The following is a 20,214-nucleotide window of genomic DNA, read 5'->3' on the forward strand; positions in this document are numbered from 1 at the left end:
CCCACGTCTGGGCATACCCTTCCCACTTAGGGCGACAAAGCAAAAACAACAAGTGATGGACGGAATGCTGAACATTGTCAAACACTCACCCCCAGTCACAGATCTGGGTTTAATCCATCGTTCTTTTGCTCACCATGCCACCCCAGTTTGGACCCAGCCATATGCAAATCAGTCTTGACCCTGTTCCTCATGGGAACAGTCCAGCCCGAACTGCCAAGCCAGGTCCTCACTGGACCGGAAACAAGCATCCTGGGACCGGTTTTGGGGTTTCACCCCTCATCAGCCAGGCTAGCTTGAATCCAGTGGCATGGGAAGCACGGGACCCACGTCTGGGCATACCCTTCCCACTTAGGGCGACAAAGCAAAAACAACAAGTGATGGACGGAATGCTGAACATTGTCAAACACTCACCCCCAGTCACAGATCTGGGTTTAATCCATCGTTCTTTTGCTCACCATGCCACCCCAGTTTGGACCCAGCCATATGCAAATCAGTCTTGACCCTGTTCCTCATGGGAACAGTCCAGCCCGAACTGCCAAGCCAGGTCCTCACTGGACCGGAAACAAGCATCCTGGGACCGGTTTTGGGGTTTCACCCCTCATCAGCCAGGCTAGCTTGAATCCAGTGGCATGGGAAGCACAGGACCCACGTCTGGGCATACCCTTCCCACTTAGGGCGACAAAGCAAAAACAACAAGTGATGGACGGAATGCAGAACATTGTCAAACACTCACCCCCAGTCACAGATCTGGGTTTAATCCATCGTTCTTTTGCTCACCATGCCACCCCAGTTTGGACCCAGCCATATGCAAATCAGTCTTGACCCTGTTCCTCATGGGAACAGTCCAGCCCGAACTGCCAAGCCAGGTCCTTACTGGACCGGCAACAAGCATCCTGGGACCGGTTTCGGGGTTTCACCCCTCATCAGCCAGGCTAGCTTGAATCCAGTGGCATGGGAAGCACAGGACCCACGTCTGGGCATACCCTTCCCACTTAGGGCGACAAAGCAAAAACAACAAGTGATGGACGGAATGCTGAACATTGTCAAACACTCACCCCCAGTCACAGATCTGGGTTTAATCCATCGTTCTTTTGCTCACCATGCCACCCCAGTTTGGACCCAGCCATATGCAAATCAGTCTTGACCCTGTTCCTCATGGGAACAGTCCAGCCCGAACTGCCAAGCCAGGTCCTCACTGGACCGGAAACAAGCATCCTGGGACCGGTTTCGGGGTTTCACCCCTCATCAGCCAGGCTAGCTTGAATCCAGTGGCATGGGAAGCACGGGACCCACGTCTGGGTATACCCTTCCCACTTAGGGCGACAAAGCAAAAACAACAAGTGATGGACGGAATGCTGAACATTGTCAAACACTCACCCCCAGTCACAGATCTGGGTTTAATCCATCGTTCTTTTGCTCACCATGCCACCCCAGTTTGGACCCAGCCATATGCAAATCAGTCTTGACCCTCTTCCTCATGGGAACAGTCCAGCCCGAACTGCCAAGCCAGGTCCTCACTGGACCGGAAACAAGCATCCTGGGACCGGTTTCGGGGTTTCACCCCTCATCAGCCAGGCTAGCTTGAATCCAGTGGCATGGGAAGCACGGGACCCACGCCTGGGCATACCCTTCCCACTTAGGGCGACAAAGCAAAAACAACAAGTGATGGACGGAATGCTGAACATTGTCAAACACTCTCCGCCAGTCACAGATCTGGGTTTGATCCATCGTTCTTTTGCTCACCATGCCACCCCAGTTTGGACCCAGCCATATGCAAATCAGTCTTGACCCTGTTCCTCATGGGAACAGTCCAGCCCGAACTGCCAAGCCAGGTCCTCACTGGACCGGAAACAAGCATCCTGGGACCGGTTTCGGGGTTTCACCCCTCATCAGCCAGGCTAGCTTGAATCCAGTGGCATGGGAAGCACGGGACCCACGTCTGGGCATACCCTTCCCACTTAGGGCGACAAAGCAAAAACAACAAGTGATGGACGGAATGCTGAACATTGTCAAACACTCACCCCCAGTCACAGATCTGGGTTTAATCCATCGTTCTTTTGCTCACCATGCCACCCCAGTTTGGACCCAGCCATATGCAAATCAGTCTTGACCCTGTTCCTCATGGGAACAGTCCAGCCCGGACTGCCAAGCCAGGTCCTCACTGGACCGGAAACAAGCATCCTGGGACCGGTTTCGGGGTTTCACCCCTCATCAGCCAGGCTAGCTTGAATCCAGTGGCATGGGAAGCACGGGACCCATGTCTGGGCATACCCTTCCCACTTAGGGCGACAAAGCAAAAACAACAAGTGATGGACGGAATGCTGAACATTGTCAAACACTCACCCCCAGTCACAGATCTGGGTTTAATCCATCGTTCTTTTGCTCACCATGCCACCCCAGTTTGGACCCAGCCATATGCAAATCAGTCTTGACCCTGTTCCTCATGGGAATAGTCCAGCCCGAACTGCCAAGCCAGGTCCTCACTGGACCGGAAACAAGCATCCTGGGACCGGTTTCGGGGTTTCACCCCTCATCAGCCAGGCTAGCTTGAATCCAGCGGCATGGGAAGCACGGGACCCACGTCTGGGCATACCCTTCCCACTTAGGGTGACAAAGCAAAAACAACAAGTGATGGACGGAATGCTGAACATTGTCAAACACTCACCCCCAGTCACAGATCTGGGTTTAATCCATTGTTCTTTTGCTCACCATGCCACCCCAGTTTGGACCCAGCCATATGCAAATCATTCTTGACTCTGTTCCTCATGGGAACAGTCCAGCCCGAACTGCCAAGCCAGGTCCTCACTGGACCGGAAACAAGCATCCTGGGACCGGTTTCGGGGTTTCACCCCTCATCAGCCAGGCTAGCTTGAATCCAGTGGCATGGGAAGCACGGGACCCACGTCTGGGCATACCCTTCCCACTTAGGGCGACAAAGCAAAAACAACAAGTGATGGACGGAATGCTGAACATTGTCAAACACTCACCCCCAGTCACAGATCTGGGTTTAATCCATCGTTCTTTTGCTCACCATGCCACCCCAGTTTGGACCCAGCCATATGCAAATCAGTCTTGACCCTGTTCCTCATGGGAACAGTCCAGCCCGAACTGCCAAGCCAGGTCCTCACTGGACCGGAAACAAGCATCCTGGGACCGGTTTCGGGGTTTCACCCCTCATCAGCCAGGCTAGCTTGAATCCAGTGGCATGGGAAGCACGGGACCCACGTCTGGGCATACCCTTCCCACTTAGGGCGACAAAGCAAAAACAACAAGTGATGGACGGAATGCTGAACATTGTCAAACACTCACCCCCAGTCACAGATCTGGGTTTAATCCATCGTTCTTTTGCTCACCATGCCACCCCAGTTTGGACCCAGCCATATGCAAATCAGTCTTGACCCTGTTCCTCATGGGAACAGTCCAGCCCGAACTGCCAAGCCAGGTCCTCACTGGACCGGAAACAAGCATCCTGGGACCGGTTTCGGGGTTTCACCCCTCATCAGCCAGGCTAGCTTGAATCCAGTGGCATGGGAAGCACGGGACCCACGTCTGGGCATACCCTTCCCACTTAGGGCGACAAAGCAAAAACAACAAGTGATGGACGGAATGCTGAACATTGTCAAACACTCACCCCCAGTCACAGATCTGGGTTTAATCCATCGTTCTTATGCTCACCATGCCACCCCAGTTTGGACCCAGCCGTATGCAAATCAGTCTTGACCCTGTTCCTCATGGGAACAGTCCAGCCCGAACTGCCAAGCCAGGTCCTCACTGGACCGGAAACAAGCATCCTGGGACCGGTTTCGGGGTTTCACCCCTCATCAGCCAGGCTAGCTTGAATCCAGTGGCATGGGAAGCACGGGACCCACGTCTGGGCATACCCTTCCCACTTAGGGCGACAAAGCAAAAACAACAAGTGATGGACGGAATGCTGAACATTGTCAAACACTCACCCCCAGTCACAGATCTGGGTTTAATCCATCGTTCTTTTGCTCACCATGCCACCCCAGTTTGGACCCAGCCGTATGCAAATCAGTCTTGACCCTGTTCCTCATGGGAACAGTCCAGCCCGAACTGCCAAGCCAGGTCCTCACTGGACCGGAAACAAGCATCCTGGGACCGGTTTCGGGGTTTCGCCCCTCATCAGCCAGGCTAGCTTGAATCCAGTGGCATGGGAAGCACGGGACCCACGTCTGGGCATACCCTTCCCACTTAGGGCGACAAAGCAAAAACAACAAGTGATGGACGGAATGCTGAACATTGTCAAACACTCACCCCCAGTCACAGATCTGGGTTTAATCCATCGTTCTTTTGCTCACCATGCCACCCCAGTTTGGACCCAGCCGTATGCAAATCAGTCTTGACCCTGTTCCTCATGGGAACAGTCCAGCCCGAACTGCCAAGCCAGGTCCTCACTGGACCGGAAACAAGCATCCTGGGACCGGTTTCGGGGTTTCACCCCTCATCAGCCAGGCTAGCTTGAATCCAGTGGCATGGGAAGCACGGGACCCACGTCTGGGCATACCCTTCCCACTTAGGGCGACAAAGCAAAAACAACAAGTGATGGACGGAATGCTGAACATTGTCAAACACTCACCCCCAGTCACAGATCTGGGTTTAATCCATCGTTCTTATGCTCACCATGCCACCCCAGTTTGGACCCAGCCATATGCAAATCAGTCTTGACCCTGTTCCTCATGGGAACAGTCCAGCCCGAACTGCCAAGCCAGGTCCTCACTGGACCGGAAACAAGCATCCTGGGACCGGTTTCGGGGTTTCACCCCTCATCAGCCAGGCTAGCTTGAATCCAGTGGCATGGGAAGCACGGGACCCACGTCTGGGCATACCCTTCCCACTTAGGGCGACAAAGCAAAAACAACAAGTGATGGACGGAATGCTGAACATTGTCAAACACTCACCCCCAGTCACAGATCTGGGTTTAATCCATCGTTCTTTTGCTCACCATGCCACCCCAGTTTGGACCCAGCCATATGCAAATCAGTCTTGACCCTGTTCCTCATGGGAACAGTCCAGCCCGAACTGCCAAGCCAGGTCCTCACTGGACCGGAAACAAGCATCCTGGGACCGGTTTCGGGGTTTCACCCCTCATCAGCCAGGCTAGCATGAATCCAGTGGCATGGGAAGCACGGGACCCACGTCTGGGCATACCCTTCCCACTTAGGGCGACAAAGCAAAAACAACAAGTGATGGACGGAATGCTGAACATTGTCAAACACTCACCCCCAGTCACAGATCTGGGTTTAATCCATCGTTCTTTTGCTCACCATGCCACCCCAGTTTGGACCCAGCCATATGCAAATCAGTCTTGACCCTGTTCCTCATGGGAACAGTCCAGCCCGAACTGCCAAGCCAGGTCCTCACTGGACCGGAAACAAGCATCCTGGGACCGGTTTCGGGGTTTCACCCCTCATCAGCCAGGCTAGCTTGAATCCAGTGGCATGGGAAGCACGGGACCCACGTCTGGGCATACCCTTCCCACTTAGGGCGACAAAGCAAAAACAACAAGTGATGGACGGAATGCTGAACATTGTCAAACACTCACCCCCAGTCACAGATCTGGGTTTAATCCATCGTTCTTTTGCTCACCATGCCACCCCAGTTTGGACCCAGCCATATGCAAATCAGTCTTGACCCTGTTCCTCATGGGAACAGTCCAGCCCGAACTGCCAAGCCAGAAACTCACTGGACCGGAAACAAGCATCCTGAGACCGGTTTCGGGGTTTCACCCCTCATCAGCCAGGCTAGCTTGAATCCAGTGGCATGGGAAGCACGGGACCCACGTCTGGGCATACCCTTCCCACTTAGGGCGACAAAGCAAAAACAACAAGTGATGGACGGAATGCTGAACATTGTCAAACACTCACCCCCAGTCACAGATCTGGGTTTAATCCATCGTTCTTTTGCTCACCATGCCACCCCAGTTTGGACCCAGCCATATGCAAATCAGTCTTGACCCTCTTCCTCATGGGAACAGTCCAGCCCGAACTGCCAAGCCAGGTCCTCACTGGACCGGAAACAAGCATCCTGGGACCGGTTTCGGGGTTTCACCCCTCATCAGCCAGGCTAGCTTGAATCCAGTGGCATGGGAAGCACGGGACCCACGTCTGGGCATACCCTTCCCACTTAGGGCGACAAAGCAAAAACAACAAGTGATGGACGGAATGCTGAACATTGTCAAACACTCACCCCCAGTCACAGATCTGGGTTTAATCCATCGTTCTTTTGCTCACCATGCCACCCCAGTTTGGACCCAGCCATATGCAAATCAGTCTTGACCCTGTTCCTCATGGGAACAGTCCAGCCCGAACTGCCAAGCCAGGTCCTCACTGGACCGGAAACAAGCATCCTGGGACCGGTTTCGGGGTTTCACCCCTCATCAGCCAGGCTAGTTTGAATCCAGTGGCATGGGAAGCACGGGACCCACGTCTGGGCATACCCTTCCCACTTAGGGCGACAAAGCAAAAACAACAAGTGATGGACGGAATGCTGAACATTGTCAAACACTCACCCCCAGTCACAGATCTGGGTTTAATCCATCGTTCTTTTGCTCACCATGCCACCCCAGTTTGGACCCAGCCATATGCAAATCAGTCTTGACCCTCTTCCTCATGGGAACAATCCAGCCCGAACTGCCAAGCCAGGTCCTCACTGGACCGGAAACAAGCATCCTGGGACCGGTTTCGGGGTTTCACCCCTCATCAGCCAGGCTAGCTTGAATCCAGTGGCATGGGAAGCACGGGACCCACGTCTGGGCATACCCTTCCCACTTAGGGCGACAAAGCAAAAACAACAAGTGATGGACGGAATGCTGAACATTGTCAAACACTCACCCCCAGTCACAGATCTGGGTTTAATCCATCGTTCTTTTGCTCACCATGCCACCCCAGTTTGGACCCAGCCATATGCAAATCAGTCTTGACCCTTTTCCTCATGGGAACAGTCCAGCCCGAACTGCCAAGCCAGGTCCTCACTGGACCGGAAACAAGCATCCTGGGACCGGTTTCGGGGTTTCACCCCTCATCAGCCAGGCTAGCTTGAATCCAGTGGCATGGGAAGCACGGGACCCACGTCTGGGCATACCCTTCCCACTTAGGGCAACAAAGCAAAAACAACAAGTGATGGACGGAATGCTGAACATTGTCAAACACTCACCCCAAGTCACAGATCTGGGTTTAATCCATCGTTCTTTTGCTCACCATGCCACCCCAGTTTGGACCCAGCCATATGCAAATCAGTCTTGACCCTGTTCCTCATGGGAACAGTCCAGCCCGAACTGCCAAGCCAGGTCCTCACTGGACCGGAAACAAGCATCCTGGGACCGGTTTCGGGGTTTCACCCCTCATCAGCCAGGCTAGCTTGAATCCAGTGGCATGGGAAGCACGGGACCCACGTCTGGGCATACCCTTCCCACTTAGGGCGACAAAGCAAAAACAACAAGTGATGGACGGAATGCTGAACATTGTCAAACACTCACCCCCAGTCACAGATCTGGGTTTAATCCATCGTTCTTTTGCTCACCATGCCACCCCAGTTTGGACCCAGCCATATGCAAATCAGTCTTGACCCTGTTCCTCATGGGAACAGTCCAGCCCGAACTGCCAAGCCAGGTCCTCACTGGACCTGAAACAAGCATCCTGGGACCGGTTTCGGGGTTTCACCCCTCATCAGCCAGGCTAGCATGAATCCAGTGGCATGGGAAGCACGGGACCCACGTCTGGGCATACCCTTCCCACTTAGGGCGACAAAGCAAAAACAACAAGTGATGGACGGAATGCTGAACATTGTCAAACACTCACCCCCAGTCACAGATCTGGGTTTAATCCATCGTTCTTTTGCTCACCATGCCACCCCAGTTTGGACCCAGCCATATGCAAATCAGTCTTGACCCTCTTCCTCATGGGAACAGTCCAGCCCGAACTGCCAAGCCAGGTCCTCACTGGACCGGAAACAAGCATCCTGGGACCGGTTTCGGGGTTTCACCCCTCATCAGCCAGGCTAGCTTGAATCCAGTGGCATGGGAAGCACGGGACCCACGTCTGGGCATACCCTTCCCACTTAGGGCGACAAAGCAAAAACAACAAGTGATGGACGGAATGCTGAACATTGTCAAACACTCACCCCCAGTCACAGATCTGGGTTTAATCCATCGTTCTTTTGCTCACCATGCCACCCCAGTTTGGACCCAGCCATATGCAAATCAGTCTTGACCCTCTTCCTCATGGGAACAGTCCAGCCCGAACTGCCAAGCCAGGTCCTCACTGGACCGGAAACAAGCATCCTGGGACCGGTTTCGGGGTTTCACCCCTCATCAGCCAGGCTAGCTTGAATCCAGTGGCATGGGAAGCACGGGACCCACGTCTGGGCATACCCTTCCCACTTAGGGCGACAAAGCAAAAACAACAAGTGATGGACGGAATGCTGAACATTGTCAAACACTCACCCCCAGTCACAGATCTGGGTTTAATCCATCGTTCTTTTGCTCACCATGCCACCCCAGTTTGGACCCAGCCATATGCAAATCAGTCTTGACCCTGTTCCTCATGGGAACAGTCCAGCCCGAACTGCCAAGCCAGGTCCTCACTGGACCGGAAACAAGCATCCTGGGACCGGTTTCGGGGTTTCACCCCTCATCAGCCAGGCTAGCTTGAATCCAGTGGCATGGGAAGCACGGGACCCACGTCTGGGCATACCCTTCCCACTTAGGGCGACAAAGCAAAAACAACAAGTGATGGACGGAATGCTGAACATTGTCAAACACTCACCCCCAGTCACAGATCTGGGTTTAATCCATCATTCTTTTGCTCACCATGCCACCCCAGTTTGGACCCAGCCATATGCAAATCAGTCTTGACCCTGTTCCTCATGGGAACAGTCCAGCCCGAACTGCCAAGCCAGGTCCTCACTGGACCGGAAACAAGCATCCTGGGACCGGTTTCGGGGTTTCACCCCTCATCAGCCAGGCTAGTTTGAATCCAGTGGCATGGGAAGCACGGGACCCACGTCTGGGCATACCCTTCCCACTTAGGGCGACAAAGCAAAAACAACAAGTGATGGACGGAATGCTGAACATTGTCAAACACTCACCCCCAGTCACAGATCTGGGTTTAATCCATCGTTCTTTTGCTCACCATGCCACCCCAGTTTGGACCCAGCCATATGCAAATCAGTCTTGACCCTCTTCCTCATGGGAACAGTCCAGCCCGAACTGCCAAGCCAGGTCCTCACTGGACCGGAAACAAGCATCCTGGGACCGGTTTCGGGGTTTCATCCCTCATCAGCCAGGCTAGCTTGAATCCAGTGGCATGGGAAGCACGGGACCCACGTCTGGGCATACCCTTCCCACTTAGGGCGACAAAGCAAAAACAACAAGTGATGGACGGAATGCTGAACATTGTCAAACACTCACCCCCAGTCACAGATCTGGGTTTAATCCATCGTTCTTTTGCTCACCATGCCACCCCAGTTTGGACCCAGCCATATGCAAATCAGTCTTGACCCTGTTCCTCATGGGAACAGTCCAGCCCGAACTGCCAAGCCAGGTCCTCACTGGACCGGAAACAAGCATCCTGGGACCGGTTTCGGGGTTTCACCCCTCATCAGCCAGGCTAGCTTGAATCCAGTGGCATGGGAAGCACGGGACCCACGTCTGGGCATACCCTTCCCACTTAGGGCAACAAAGCAAAAACAACAAGTGATGGACGGAATGCTGAACATTGTCAAACACTCACCCCAAGTCACAGATCTGGGTTTAATCCATTGTTCTTTTGCTCACCATGCCACCCAAGTTTGGACCCAGCCATATGCAAATCAGTCTTGACCCTGTTCCTCATGGGAACAGCCAGCCCGAACTGCCAAGCCAGGTCCTCTCTGGACCGGAAACAAGCATCCTGGGACCGGTTTCGGGGTTTCACCCCTCATCAGCCAGGCTAGCTTGAATCCAGTGGCATGGGAAGCACGGGACCCACGTCTGGGCATACCCTTCCCACTTAGGGCAACAAAGCAAAAACAACAAGTGATGGACGGAATGCTGAACATTGTCAAACACTCACCCCCAGTCACAGATCTGGGTTTAATCCATCGTTCTTTTGCTCACCATGCCACCCCAGTTTGGACCCAGCCATATGCAAATCAGTCTTGACCCTGTTCCTCATGGGAACAGTCCAGCCCGAACTGCCAAGCCAGGTCCTCACTGGACCGGAAACAAGCATCCTGGGACCGGTTTCGGGGTTTCACCCCTCATCAGCCAGGCTAGCTTGAATCCAGTGGCATGGGAAGCACGGGACCCACGTCTGGGCATACCATTCCCACTTAGGGCGACAAAGCAAAAACAACAAGTGATGGACGGAATGCTGAACATTGTCAAACACTCACCCCCAGTCACAGATCTGGGTTTAATCCATCGTTCTTTTGCTCACCATGCCACCCCAGTTTGGACCCAGCCATATGCAAATCAGTCTTGACCCTGTTCCTCATGGGAACAGTCCAGCCCGAACTGCCAAGCCAGGTCCTCACTGGACCGGAAACAAGCATCCTGGGACCGGTTTCGGGGTTTCACCCCTCATCAGCCAGGCTAGCTTGAATCCAGTGGCATGGGAAGCACGGGACCCACGTCTGGGCATACCCTTCCCACTTAGGGCGACAAAGCAAAAATAACAAGTGATGGACGGAATGCTGAACATTGTCAAACACTCACCCCCAGTCACAGATCTGGGTTTAATCCATCGTTCTTTTGCTCACCATGCCACCCCAGTTTGGACCCAGCCATATGCAAATCAGTCTTGACCCTGTTCCTCATGGGAACAGTCCAGCCCGAACTGCCAAGCCAGGTCCTCACTGGACCAGAAACAAGCATCCTGGGACCGGTTTCGGGGTTTCACCCCTCATCAGCCAGGCTAGCTTGAATCCAGTGGCATGGGAAGCACGGGACCCACGTCTGGGCATACCCTTCCCACTTAGGGCAACAAAGCAAAAACAACAAGTGATGGACGGAATGCTGAACATTGTCAAACACTCTCCCCCAGTCACAGATCTGGGTTTGATCCATCGTTCTTTTGCTCACCATGCCACCCCAGTTTGGACCCAGCCATATGCAAATCAGTCTTGACCCTGTTCCTCATGGGAACAGTCCAGCCCGAACTGCCAAGCCAGGTCCTCACTGGACCGGAAACAAGCATCCTGGGACCGGTTTCGGGGTTTCACCCCTCATCAGCCAGGCTAGCTTGAATCCAGTGGCATGGGAAGCACGGGACCCACGTCTGGGCATACCCTTCCCACTTAGGGCGACAAAGCAAAAACAACAAGTGATGGACGGAATGCTGAACATTGTCAAACACTCACCCCCAGTCACAGATCTGGGTTTAATCCATCGTTCTTTTGCTCACCATGCCACCCCAGTTTGGACCCAGCCATATGCAAATCAGTCTTGACCCTGTTCCTCATGGGAACAGTCCAGCCCGAACTGCCAAGCCAGGTCCTCACTGGACCGGAAACAAGCATCCTGGGACCGGTTTCGGGGTTTCACCCCTCATCAGCCAGGCTAGCTTGAATCCAGTGGCATGGGAAGCACGGGACCCATGTCTGGGCATACCCTTCCCACTTAGGGCGACAAAACAAAAACAACAAGTGATGGACGGAATGCTGAACATTGTCAAACACTCACCCCCAGTCACAGATCTGGGTTTAATCCATCGTTCTTTTGCTCACCATGCCACCCCAGTTTGGACCCAGCCATATGCAAATCAGTCTTGACCCTGTTCCTCATGGGAACAGTCCAGCCCGAACTGCCAAGCCAGGTCCTCACTGGACCGGAAACAAGCATCCTGGGACCGGTTTCGGGGTTTCACCCCTCATCAGCCAGGCTAGCTTGAATCCAGTGGCATGGGAAGCACGGGACCCACGTCTGGGCATACCCTTCCCACTTAGGGCGACAAAGCAAAAACAACAAGTGATGGACGGAATGCTGAACATTGTCAAACACTCACCCCCAGTCACAGATCCGGTTTTAATCCATCGTTCTTTTGCTCACCATGCCACCCCAGTTTGGACCCAGCCATATGCAAATCAGTCTTGACCCTGTTCCTCATGGGAACAGTCCAGCCCGAACTGCCAAGCCAGGTCCTCACTGGACCGGAAACAAGCATCCTGGGACCGGTTTCGGGGTTTCACCCCTCATCAGCCAGGCTAGCTTGAATCCAGTGGCATGGGAAGCACGGGACCCACGTCTGGGCATACCCTTCCCACTTAGGGCGACAAAGCAAAAACAACAAGTGATGGACGGAATGCTGAACATTGTCAAACACTCACCCCCAGTCACAGATTTGGGTTTAATCCATCGTTCTTTTGCTCACCGTGCCACCCCAGTTTGGACCCTGCCATATGCAAATCAGTCTTGACCCTGTTCCTCATGGGAACAGTCCAGCCCGAACTGCCAAGCCAGGTCCTCACTGGACCGGAAACAAGCATCCTGGGACCGGTTTCGGGGTTTCACCCCTCATCAGCCAGGCTAGCTTGAATCCAGTGGCATGGGAAGCACGGGACCCACGTCTGGGCATACCCTTCCCACTTAGGGCGACAAAGCAAAAACAACAAGTGATGGACGGAATGCTGAACATTGTCAAACACTCACCCCCAGTCACAGATCTGGGTTTAATCCATCGTTCTTTTGCTCACCATGCCACCCCAGTTTGGACCCAGCCATATGCAAATCAGTCTTGACCCTCTTCCTCATGGGAACAGTCCAGCCCGAACTGCCAAGCCAGGTCCTCACTGGACCGGAAACAAGCATCCTGGGACCGGTTTCGGGGTTTCACCCCTCATCAGCCAGGCTAGCTTGAATCCAGTGGCATGGGAAGCACGGGACCCACGTCTGGGCATACCCTTCCCACTTAGGGCGACAAAGCAAAAACAACAAGTGATGGACGGAATGCTGAACATTGTCAAACACTCACCCCCAGTCACAGATCTCGGTTTAATCCATCGTTCTTTTGCTCACCATGCCACTCCAGTTTGGACCCAGCCATATGCAAATCAGTCTTGACCCTGTTCCTCATGGGAACAGTCCAGCCCGAACTGCCAAGCCAGGTCCTCACTGGACCGGAAACAAGCATCCTGGGACCGGTTTCGGGGTTTCACCCCTCATCAGCCAGGCTAGCTTGAATCCAGTGGCATGGGAAGCACGGGACCCACGTCTGGGCATACCCTTCCCACTTAGGGCGACAAAGCAAAAACAACAAGTGATGGACGGAATGCTGAACATTGTCAAACACTCTCCGCCAGTCACAGATCTGGGTTTGATCCATCGTTTTTTTGCTCACCATGCCACCCCAGTTTGGACCCAGCCATATGCAAATCAGTCTTGACCCTGTTCCTCATGGGAACAGTCCAGCCCGAACTGCCAAGCCAGGTCCTCACTGGACCGGAAACAAGCATCCTGGGACCGGTTTCGGGGTTTCACCCCTCATCAGCCAGGCTAGCTTGAATCCAGTGGCATGGGAAGCACGGGACCCACGTCTGGGCATACCCTTCCCACTTAGGGCGACAAAGCAAAAACAACAAGTGATGGACGGAATGCTGAACATTGTCAAACACTCACCCCCAGTCACAGATCTGGGTTTAATCCATCGTTCTTTTGCTCACCATGCCACCCCAGTTTGGACCCAGCCATATGCAAATCAGTCTTGACCCTGTTCCTCATGGGAACAGTCCAGCCCGAACTGCCAAGCCAGGTCCTCACTGGACCGGAAACAAGCATCCTGGGACCGGTTTCGGGGTTTCACCCCTCATCAGCCAGGCTAGCTTGAATCCAGTGGCATGGGAAGCACGGGACCCACGTCTGGGCATACCCTTCCCACTTAGGGCGACAAAGCAAAAACAACAAGTGATGGACGGAATGCTGAACATTGTCAAACACTCACCCCCAGTCACAGATCTCGGTTTAATCCATCGTTCTTTTGCTCACCATGCCACCCCAGTTTGGACCCAGCCATATGCAAATCAGTCTTGACCCTGTTCCTCATGGGAACAGTCCAGCCCGAACTGCCAAGCCAGGTCCTCACTGGACCGGAAACAAGCATCCTGGGACCGGTTTCGGGGTTTCACCCCTCATCAGCCAGGCTAGCTTGAATCCAGTGGCATGGGAAGCACGGGACCCACGTCTGGGCATACCCTTCCCACTTAGGGCGACAAAGCAAAAACAACAAGTGATGGACGGAATGCTGAACATTGTCAAACACTCACCCCCAGTCACAGATCTCGGTTTAATCCATCGTTCTTTTGCTCACCATGCCACTCCAGTTTGGACCCAGCCATATGCAAATCAGTCTTGACCCTGTTCCTCATGGGAACAGTCCAGCCCGAACTGCCAAGCCAGGTCCTCACTGGACCGGAAACAAGCATCCTGGGACCGGTTTCGGGGTTTCACCCCTCATCAGCCAGGCTAGCTTGAATCCAGTGGCATGGGAAGCACGGGACCCACGTCTGGGCATACCCTTCCCACTTAGGGCGACAAAGCAAAAACAACAAGTGATGGACGGAATGCTGAACATTGTCAAACACTCTCCGCCAGTCACAGATCTGGGTTTGATCCATCGTTCTTTTGCTCACCATGCCACCCCAGTTTGGACCCAGCCATATGCAAATCAGTCTTGACCCTGTTCCTCATGGGAACAGTCCAGCCCGAACTGCCAAGCCAGGTCCTGACTGGACCGGAAACAAGCATCCTGGGACCGGTTTCGGGGTTTCACCCCTCATCAGCCAGGCTAGCTTGAATCCAGTGGCATGGGAAGCACGGGACCCACGTCTGGGCATACCCTTCCCACTTAGGGCGACAAAGCAAAAACACCAAGTGATGGACGGAATGCTGAACATTGTCAAACACTCACCCCCAGTCACAGATCTGGGTTTAATCCATCGTTCTTTTGCTCACCATGCCACCCCAGTTTGGAACCAGCCATATGCAAATCAGTCTTGACCCTGTTCCTCATGGGAACAGTCCAGCCCGAACTGCCAAGCCAGGTCCTCACTGGACCGGAAACAAGCATCCTGGGACCGGTTTCGGGGTTTCACCCCTCCTCAGCCAGGCTAGCTTGAATCCAGTGGCATGGGAAGCACGGGACCCACGTCTGGGCATACCCTTCCCACTTAGGGCGACAAAGCAAAAACAACAAGTGATGGACGGAATGCTGAACATTGTCAAACACTCACCCCCAGTCACAGATCTGGGTTTAATCCATCGTTCTTTTGCTCACCATGCCACCCCAGTTTGGACCCAGCCATATGCAAATCAGTCTTGACCCTGTTCCTCATGGGAACAGTCCAGCCCGAACTGCCAAGCCAGGTCCTCACTGGACCGGAAACAAGCATCCTGGGACCGGTTTCGGGGTTTCACCCCTCATCAGCCAGGCTAGCTTGAATCCAGTGGCATGGGAAGCACAGAACCCACGTCTGGGCATACCCTTCCCACTTAGGGCGACAAAGCAAAAACAACAAGTGATGGACGGAATGCTGAACATTGTCAAACACTCACCCCCAGTCACAGATCTGGGTTTAATCCATCGTTCTTTTGCTCACCATGCCACCCCAGTTTGGACCCAGCCATATGCAAATCAGTCTTGACCCTGTTCCTCATGGGAACAGTCCAGCCCGAACTGCCAAGCCAGGTCCTTACTGGACCGGCAACAAGCATCCTGGGACCGGTTTCGGGGTTTCACCCCTCATCAGCCAGGCTAGCTTGAATCCAGTGGCATGGGAAGCACGGGACCCACGTCTGGGCATACCCTTCCCACTTAGGGCGACAAAGCAAAAACAACAAGTGATGGACGGAATGCTGAACATTGTCAAACACTCACCCCCAGTCACAGATCTCGGTTTAATCCATCGTTCTTTTGCTCACCATGCCACTCCAGTTTGGACCCAGCCATATGCAAATCAGTCTTGACCCTGTTCCTCATGGGAACAGTCCAGCCCGAACTGCCAAGCCAGGTCCTCACTGGACCGGAAACAAGCATCCTGGGACCGGTTTCGGGGTTTCACCCCTCATCAGCCAGGCTAGCTTGAATCCAGTGGCATGGGAAGCACGGGACCCACGTCTGGGCATACCCTTCCCACTTAGGGCGACAAAGCAAAAACAACAAGTGATGGACGGAATGCTGAACATTGTCAAACACTCTCCGCCAGTCACAGATCTGGGTTTGATCCATCGTTCTTTTGCTCACCATGCCACCCCAGTTTGGACCCAGCCATATGCAAATCAGTCTTGACCCTGTTCCTCATGGGAACAGTCCAGCCCGAACTGCCAAGCCAGGTCCTCACTGGACCGGAAACAAGCATCCTGGGACCGGTTTCGGGGTTTCACCCCTCATCAGCCAGGCTAGCTTGAATCCAGTGGCATGGGAAGCACGGGACCCACGTCTGGGCATACCCTTCCCACTTAGGGCGACAAAGCAAAAACAACAAGTGATGGACGGAATGCTGAACATTGTCAAACACTCACCCCCAGTCACAGATCTGGGTTTAATCCATCGTTCTTTTGCTCACCATGCCACCCCAGTTTGGACCCAGCCATATGCAAATCAGTCTTGACCCTGTTCCTCATGGGAACAGTCCAGCCCGAACTGCCAAGCCAGGTCCTCACTGGACCGGAAACAAGCATCCTGGGACCGGTTTCGGGGTTTCACCCCTCCTCAGCCAGGCTAGCTTGAATCCAGTGCATGGGAAGCACGGGACCCACGTCTGGGCATACCCTTCCCACTTAGGGCGACAAAGCAAAAACAACAAGTGATGGACGGAATGCTGAACATTGTCAAACACTCACCCCCAGTCACAGATCTGGGTTTAATCCATCGTTCTTTTGCTCACCATGCCACCCCAGTTTGGACCCAGCCATATGCAAATCAGTCTTGACCCTGTTCCTCATGGGAACAGTCCAGCCCGAACTGCCAAGCCAGGTCCTCACTGGACCGGAAACAAGCATCCTGGGACCGGTTTCGGGGTTTCACCCCTCATCAGCCAGGCTAGCTTGAATCCAGTGGCATGGGAAGCACAGGACCCACGTCTGGGCATACCCTTCCCACTTAGGGCGACAAAGCAAAAACAACAAGTGATGGACGGAATGCTGAACATTGTCAAACACTCACCCCCAGTCACAGATCTGGGTTTAATCCATCGTTCTTTTGCTCACCATGCCACCCCAGTTTGGACCCAGCCATATGCAAATCAGTCTTGACCCTGTTCCTCATGGGAACAGTCCAGCCCGAACTGCCAAGCCAGGTCCTTACTGGACCGGCAACAAGCATCCTGGGACCGGTTTCGGGGTTTCACCCCTCATCAGCCAGGCTAGCTTGAATCCAGTGGCATGGGAAGCACAGGACCCACGTCTGGGCATAACCTTCCCACTTAGGGCGACAAAGCAAAAACAACAAGTGATGGACGGAATGCTGAACATTGTCAAACACTCACCCCCAGTCACAGATCTGGGTTTAATCCATCGTTCTTTTGCTCACCATGCCACCCCAGTTTGGACCCAGCCATATGCAAATCAGTCTTGACCCTGTTCCTCATGGGAACAGTCCAGCCCGAACTGCCAAGCCAGGTCCTCACTGGACCGGAAACAAGCATCCTGGGACCGGTTTCGGGGTTTCACCCCTCATCAGCCAGGCTAGCTTGAATCCAGTGGCATGGGAAGCACGGGACCCACGTCTGGGCATACCCTTCCCACTTAGGGCGACAAAGCAAAAACAACAAGTGATGGACGGAATGCTGAACATTGTCAAACACTCACCCCCAGTCACAGATCTGGGTTTAATCGATCGTTCTTTTGCTCACCATGCCACCCCAGTTTGGACCCAGCCATATGCAAATCAGTCTTGACCCTGTTCCTCATGGGAACAGTCCAGCCCGAACTGCCAAGCCAGGTCCTCACTGGACCGGAAACAAGCATCCTGGGACCGGTTTCGGGGTTTCACCCCTCATCAGCCAGGCTAGCTTGAATCCAGTGGCATGGGAAGCACGGGACCCATGTCTGGGCATACCCTTCCCACTTAGGGCGACAAAGCAAAAACAACAAGTGATGGACGGAATGCTGAACATTGTCAAACACTCACCCCCAGTCACAGATCTGGGTTTAATCCATCGTTCTTTTGCTCACCATGCCACCCCAGTTTGGACCCAGCCATATGCAAATCAGTCTTGACCCTGTTCCTAATGGGAACAGTCCAGCCCGAACTGCCAAGCCAGGTCCTCACTGGACCGGAAACAAGCATCCTGGGACCGGTTTCGGGGTTTCACCCCTCATCAGCCAGGCTAGCTTGAATCCAGTGGCATGGGAAGCACGGGACCCACGTCTGGGCATACCCTTCCCACTTAGGGCGACAAAGCAAAAACAACAAGTGATGGACGGAATGCTGAACATTGTCAAACACATCTCCGCCAGTCACAGATCTGGGTTTGATCCATCGTTCTTTTGCTCACCATGCCACCCCAGTTTGGACCCAGCCATATGCAAATCAGTCTTGACCCTGTTCCTCATGGGAACAGTCCAGCCCGAACTGCCAAGCCAGGTCCTCACTGGACCGGAAACAAGCATCCTGGGACCGGTTTCGGGGTTTCACCCCTCATCAGCCAGGCTAGCTTGAATCCAGTGGCATGGGAAGCACGGGACCCACGTCTGGGCATACCCTTCCCACTTAGGGCGACAAAGCAAAAACAACAAGTGATGGACGGAATGCTGAACATTGTCAAACACTCACCCCCAGTCACAGATCTGGGTTTAATCCATCGTTCTTTTGCTCACCATGCCACCCCAGTTTGGACCCAGCCATATGCAAATCAGTCTTGACCCTGTTCCTCATGGGAACAGTCCAGCCCGGACTGCCAAGCCAGGTCCTCACTGGACCGGAAACAAGCATCCTGGGACCGGTTTCGGGGTTTCACCCCTCATCAGCCAGGCTAGCTTGAATCCAGTGGCATGGGAAGCACGGGACCCATGTCTGGGCATACCCTTCCCACTTAGGGCGACAAAGCAAAAACAACAAGTGATGGACGGAATGCTGAACATTGTCAAACACTCACCCCCAGTCACAGATCTGGGTTTAATCCATCGTTCTTTTGCTCACCATGCCACCCCAGTTTGGACCCAGCCATATGCAAATCAGTCTTGACCCTGTTCCTCATGGGAACAGTCCAGCCCGAACTGCCAAGCCAGGTCCTCACTGGACCGGAAACAAGCATCCTGGGACCGGTTTCGGGGTTTCACCCCTCATCAGCCAGGCTAGCTTGAATCCAGTGGCATGGGAAGCACGGGACCCACGTCTGGGCATACCCTTCCCACTTAGGGCGACAAAGCAAAAACAACAAGTGATGGACGGAATGCTGAACATTGTCAAACACTCACCCCCAGTCACAGATCTGGGTTTAATCCATTGTTCTTTTGCTCACCATGCCACCCCAGTTTGGACCCAGCCATATGCAAATCAGTCTTGACCCTGTTCCTCATGGGAACAGTCCAGCCCGAACTGCCAAGCCAGGTCCTCACTGGACCGGAAACAAGCATCCTGGGACCGGTTTCGGGGTTTCACCCCTCATCAGCCAGGCTAGCTTGAATCCAGTGGCATGGGAAGCACGGGACCCACGTCTGGGCATACCCTTCCCACTTAGGGCGACAAAGCAAAAACAACAAGTGATGGACGGAATGCTGAACATTGTCAAACACTCACCCCCAGTCACAGATCTGGGTTTAATCCATCGTTCTTTTGCTCACCATGCCACCCCAGTTTGGACCCAGCCATATGCAAATCAGTCTTGACCCTGTTCCTCATGGGAACAGTCCAGCCCGAACTGCCAAGCCAGGTCCTCACTGGACCGGAAACAAGCATCCTGGGACCGGTTTCGGGGTTTCACCCCTCATCAGCCAGGCTAGCTTGAATCCAGTGGCATGGGAAGCACGGGACCCACGTCTGGGCATACCCTTCCCACTTAGGGCGACAAAGCAAAAACAACAAGTGATGGACGGAATGCTGAACATTGTCAAACACTCACCCCCAGTCACAGATCTGGGTTTAATCCATCGTTCTTTTGCTCACCATGCCACCCCAGTTTGGACCCAGCCATATGCAAATCAGTCTTGACCCTGTTCCTCATGGGAACAGTCCAGCCCGAACTGCCAAGCCAGGTCCTCACTGGACCGGAAACAAGCATCCT

The sequence above is a fragment of the Pleurodeles waltl genome, chromosome 4_2 (genome assembly GCF_031143425.1).
Source record: "Pleurodeles waltl isolate 20211129_DDA chromosome 4_2, aPleWal1.hap1.20221129, whole genome shotgun sequence".
In the NCBI taxonomy this organism is placed as follows: domain Eukaryota; kingdom Metazoa; phylum Chordata; class Amphibia; order Caudata; family Salamandridae; genus Pleurodeles; species Pleurodeles waltl.